Source organism: Neopelma chrysocephalum, unplaced genomic scaffold (genome assembly GCF_003984885.1).
Source record: "Neopelma chrysocephalum unplaced genomic scaffold, ASM398488v2 Primary Assembly neopelma1_69, whole genome shotgun sequence".
NCBI lineage: Eukaryota > Metazoa > Chordata > Aves > Passeriformes > Pipridae > Neopelma > Neopelma chrysocephalum.
The window spans coordinates 2,385,852-2,391,851 of record NW_020897729.1 but is presented as its reverse complement, the minus strand read 5'-3'; positions in this window follow the sequence as shown (position 1 = coordinate 2,391,851).

The following is a 6,000-nucleotide window of genomic DNA, read 5'->3' as shown; positions in this document are numbered from 1 at the left end:
ACAGCATGGGCCGAGTTTATGCAGATGCAGGATCAAAAATTTTGCAATTTCACTGTGAAACTAATAGTATGTAGGAGATTCCCTCCTGAAACACAGGAGTGGGGGGAGACAGGCAGTTGTCCTGACAAACACAATCTATTTCTAGCTCTCAGGGTCACAAATGTTAGGTTCAAACTGTGCCTGGAAAGGATAATAAGCAGAAGCTAGTACTGATCATGTTAACCTTTTAAATCTCCAAACAATTTCCAGTCGCAGCCCCATAAGCACAACACTGCAGGTCTGGTTCCCCCATCTCCACCCTACCCACCCACAGGGCAGCCCTTGCACCTTCACCCTGCCCAAATGATTTCACTCTGCTGCAAGAACACATGAGAAGACACCAAGGGATCACAAGAGTCACCCCCACCAACATGAAAAGGGACCCCCAGATTAAATAATAAGGATTAAAGCAGGACTCCCCCTAAAACTTGATCTCTATCTTTTTGGCTGCTGTCCAGCAGCCACCCAGCCCAGCTGCTCACACCCCAGCGAGGCTCAGGGGCAGCCCCACATCTTCCCTGCTCTGTCTCTTGCAATCTCTTCATCTCCCCTGAGGCAGATGCAAAGCTCTCTCAGGCTGGAAGGAGTTAAAATAATGAGACCCTTTTAAACTATCACATTTGCATTTCAGACAAGCACCGGACACTGGAGCCACAAAGGTATTTCTCAACTTCTTTGTGATGTGCAAGTTCTGAAAGTAGGTGTGGTGGTAAAGTTTCCATTCCTGATTCTTACCTTTACAGGAACAACCTTAATTTCATATTGATTCAGGCCTTACTGCACCAAGACTATCGTATGACCTTCTCCATGGTTAAGCCTAATACAAACCCATTGGTACATACACACCTCCACATAGGTCAAACTCCAGAATCCTGCATGCAAATGGCACTGGGTAATAAACCAGGCTGAAATGCAGCTGTCATGTCCATCTGGTGCTACATTAGCAAACCAGAGCTTTTTGCTTCTTTGCTTTCCCCTTCCTTTTGTTTCAGAGCACAAGTCTGCACAGAAAGTTGGGCACAGCAGCAGCCTTTGGAGCCATTACAGCTCTATCTGTGGCATCAGTTCATGACAAGACACAGAAGAAAAGCTCTTCATGATTAAAATACTGATATTCTGCTCCTTAGGGCTGAAAAGGAGCCTGCAGCAGCTCAGGCTGACGTGGAAGAGCTGCTGCAGCAGCAGGAACATTTGCTGAACTGGTGAAAAGGGAACCTCACCTCTCAGTGCAGTATTGCTCTCCTCCATCCTGTCCAACTGGGAGTTTAAAGGTGCCTGCCAGGAACTCACTGGAGATGAGCAGATGACAAACAGCCCTCACTCCTTTCAGGGTTCTATGCCACCTCCTCTCAGATCTCTTCACAGGTGTTCAGGAAACCCCAGTTTCTACTCTCTCACTGGCCTGTGCCCAGTAACTGGGTGCCAGCCTCACACCTCACACCTCCTGCTGCCATTCACCCACTTCCTCTGGTGCCCAGCTGCGCTCAGAGGAGCTTCTGCCTTCCTGAGTCTCACTGTGCTTCCACTCATCACATCTGATGGCCAGTCCCACGCAAAGCACGACGAACAGACCTGCACCTGCCCTGGCTGTGGCTGGGGCAGAGCTAATTTTATCTATAGTAGCTGGTATGGTGCTATGTTTTGGATTTGGAACCAAAACAGTGCTGATAAGGCAGGGATGTTTTAGCTGTTGCTTACACAGCATGAAGGCCAGCTCTGTTTCTCACGCTGCCCCAGCAGTGAGCAGGCTGGGGGTGCACAGGAAGCTGGGAGGGGACAGAGCAGTGACAGCTGACCCCAACTGATCAAAGGGATATCTCAGACCGTGTGCCGAAGTGCTCAGCACTAAAAACTGGGAGAAAGAAGGAGTTATGATGTTTGTCTTCCCAAATACCAGTTATGCATGATGGAGTAACTGTTCCGGCTCTCCCAGAAATGGCTGAACACCTGCCTGCCCATGGGAAGCAGTGAATGAATTCCTTATTTTGCTTTGCTGGTGCACACAGCTTTTACTCCACCTGTTGAACTATCTTTATCTTAATCCACAAGTTTTCTCACTTCTACCCTTCTGCTTCTCTCCCCCATTGCTCTGGGCGGGAGCGAATGAGAACAGTGTGGGGCTGAGCTGCCCACTGGGGTTAACCCACCACACACCCCTAAAGGCTGTGGTGATAACACCCCCTCCATCATCTCCAGCATGCCTAAGCAAGGACATATTTCCCCAGGAGCTGATTTCCCAGCAAGGACAGGGTATTCCTGGCACAAACCACACTCATAGCCCAGAGAAAAGTCATTCAAAGCAGCACGTGGGTAACACCGGTAACCGTGCCAAGCTGCAGGACCAGTCAGCTTTGCAAAAGATAAGGCAGCTTGAGACTCACTGCTTTGCCCAGCACAACTGTCCACATTGGGAGAAAGAAGCAAAAGACTCTGGCAGCTCATCTGGCATCATACTGTCCCATTCCCATTGCCCAGGAATGGTTTGAGAGGTGTCTGATGAAGCCCAGAGGTCTCAACCCTGAACAGGTAACATTTTAGGGCTGAGTTGCACTGAACTGTTCTCACTAGGAAATGGTTTTGTGTACAGTACTGACGTCAGAAGGTAATGAGAGATTTTAATCAGTCCCAGCACAGAAGGAAGGAGATTCCTGTATAATACCAGAGATTACCACAATAGTCTCATTTGGGATCTCTTTGGGATCAGGTCTGTGCTGCAGGAAGAGGCTGTGGTTCAGGTGAAAGGAAAGGGGCTACAACCAGCAAGAACCAAACATCCAGCCAGTTTTCAAAGAGCTCCAGCCTGGGACAAGCACAGTTCAAAGCCTCCCTTTTCCTCTGTAATGCATGAACATGATCCAGCCATATGGAACAATTCCCATTGCAGGGAAAAATAAGGCAAATCCCCCTCCAAACAAAACAAAAAGTTAGAGCAACGGAAGGAAGCAGAGACAGGAAACTACGAGCACTTTCTTCAGAGAGGCCACTGCTGCAGGATAAAAGGACAGATTTTTATGCATGTGCTGAGATTCCTTCTGAAACTTACTTTAGGCACCTGAACAAAACTTACCAGCTTTGCACAAAGGTTCAAACCATCCCCTGTTGCCAGTGAGGAGAAAACTATCTGCCTCCTGACAGCTGCTCAGGGGAAGCTTGACTGGGTGGAAATACAGGACATATTTCCTTTTCACTAGCAAAGAATGATGAAAATAACAAGATGTAAATCAAGGAAATATCTTTTTCAGATTGGACTCTACAGACACAAATGTGTTACTGTCACCAGAAAGGTGTAAGATCACTGGACTGATTATGGTTAAAAAGCCTTGGTCTCTGCCCTGTGCATGGCCATGACCCAGGAGCCAAGTCACCCGCTAGGATTTGAGATGAAATCAGTTGTCACTGCTGCCATTTCTGGGTGACTTGGGCAGTGACACACAACTGCTGACACTGGTTTCTGCTTTAGTTGCTGTAAAAGTGGTTTCAGAGAACCTTGGGAGCCCCAACAAGATTTGTGGAAATTCACAGTGGTTTAGACCCACCTTTCTGTAACTCTCAGCATGGCTTTGTGAAAACCTGCATCCTCACCACGTGCATCTTCAGAGTCACAGGATAATAAGGGTTAGAGAGAAAGAGCCTTATGATGCCCCTTCTTGCCTCTGCCCAAAGTATACTGAGGTTTTAACCTACAATACGGGAAAGAGCCATTTAGCCACTCAGTTTTTCATCTATGTGGAAAACAAATCAAAAGTCAATTATTTGTCTCCCATTCTGCACAAATGGGAAACCATCCTCTGCAATGGCCAGGTCCTGAACTTGAGTGAGATGATGACACTAAATGTCAGGCCAGCTCCAGGTACGCATGACTAAAAACTCAACCAGACCAATTTCTAAATTTTGGGAGAAGCAAGCCCAATCCTTCTTGGTGTTACTGTGTATGGGCCTAAAAGCCTTGGTTATGGGCCAAGCTCCTCATGGCCTCATGTCACATAGGCACTGAGGTTGACTATGAGCCATGAGACCAGTTGTGATGGCTCATAATTCATTATTTGCCCCCATTTGCAGTGTGGCTACACTGGTGCAGCTGCTCTGGACAGACCCAGTCCCTGGATCTGGGCAGAAACAGGACAGTGATGGCTGCTGCAGCCAGTACTGCTGGGGCATGGAGTGATGGGGCCCTTGAGAACTGCTGTTGTACTTTGCCAGTGGATCATTCCCTGAGGTGGTGGCTCATGACTAGGAACTCCCTGGCATGGAGCTTTTGGTATGGTTAGACAGGGTGGAAATTTTGGCTGTTTCAAACAGCGCAGTTTCCACAGGCCTTGAGGATGAAAGGCACTTGATCGAAACAGAACTGTATTCCTCAAGTGCCAGAGCTGCTGTATTTCATTTCCCAACTGCTCACTTGGATGAGGAAGAAATAGAAAGGAGCCAGTTTCATGGAAAATCATGATAGGTCATGATCTGCCGAGTTAACAAAAAAAAGTCACCTGCTTCAGAGGAGCCAGTCCAGTAGGATACTGCAAATTCAGTCCAGGGGGAAAGCACTTGGTGAAAAGGGTAAAAATTTCAGGGAGGCATCCTGCTTGACAAAGAATTCATTTGGTGCTAATGGTTCTGCTTCTTGCTACCAGCATGAACCACGCTCCCAAAAGGCAATGCATGAGCAGACACGAACAATGCAGTGATTTGTTCTCAGGAAGCATTCAACCTCTGCCAGCAGTCAACCGGATCCAGACAACGGCGAGGGCAGTCAGACCGGCACATGGCACACCAAAGGAGGAGCTGTATCACTTGGCACAGAGCTGCTATTTCCAGCACTTACATCCCATCCTCATGCTAGCTCAACTTTTTCACTCTTCAGAGGAGGAGGACTATGCTCCTGTAATGAAATCTGGATCTACAGGGGCGAGAATTTTTCCTTGAGATCAGTAGAGGGAGGTGTCCTCGACTCCTAAAATCCCTCAGCAGGTGGTCTGATTTGCAAATGGCCTCAGCATTCGCAGCTGTCAGCTACAGCTCAATATAAAAGGCACCTTAAACATCTACAGCACAAATCTTATTGTTTCAGGTATCCACTAATTTGTATTTGTCCTGTTTACTTGCTTACTTAACAGAATTAGCTCTGAGCATTATTAAAAGAAAAACAAATATGATGAAGTAATACTTTAAAGACATTTTAAGTTGAAAACCAGCAAAGCATACTGGAAATCATTTTTTAAATTAAATATGGTGCCAGGTCACTTACAGTGAACAAAACAACTGACACTCCCCAGATCTGTTGACTTAGAATTATATCAGAACAGCATTCCCCGTATTTGAGTAAGATAAGAACAAAGCACTGAAGCTGTCACCTGGATTTCTTCCTGCTTATTTGAAGCATTCTCACTTTCACTGCAACAAATTACTGCCCTACTTTCTTGGAAACTTGGACCATATGCCAAGCACTGCTGAGAGAACTTGTACTAAAAGGAGGACGCATTCCAGAAAGTTATTAGATGTCCCAGAGTGTGCCACTGAGCCTGTTGTTCAGAGAGCACCAGGTCCTCAAAATGCGGAAATTTGGATCATGATCCTGTAACTGAATACAATGCCCTTCCACTGCAGGGCAGAAAGCAGCCCAGAGATGGGAAGAAACTTGCTTTGAAACATCAGATCCCAACCACTGACAAGATGCCAGGCTAGAAGAATTACTGGTCTGATGATGCAGTAGGACAAGGTTCTATCTTCTGCACCTAGAAGTTGGTTTCTTTTTAAGATCTATTAGCAGCAGATTCCCACACAGCTTGGCCAGAACAGCCTGGTCTTAGTCTGTTTTGTTTGTCTTGAAACATCTTGCTGTTTCTCACCCTTCAATAAACTCTCAGGAGTCCCACTGCTTTTACAACTTCTATGAATAGCTGAGGTTGGGAAAGTGCAGCATAGCCTGGAGAAGCCCACAGAGGTCACAGAGGTATTTTGCTACTC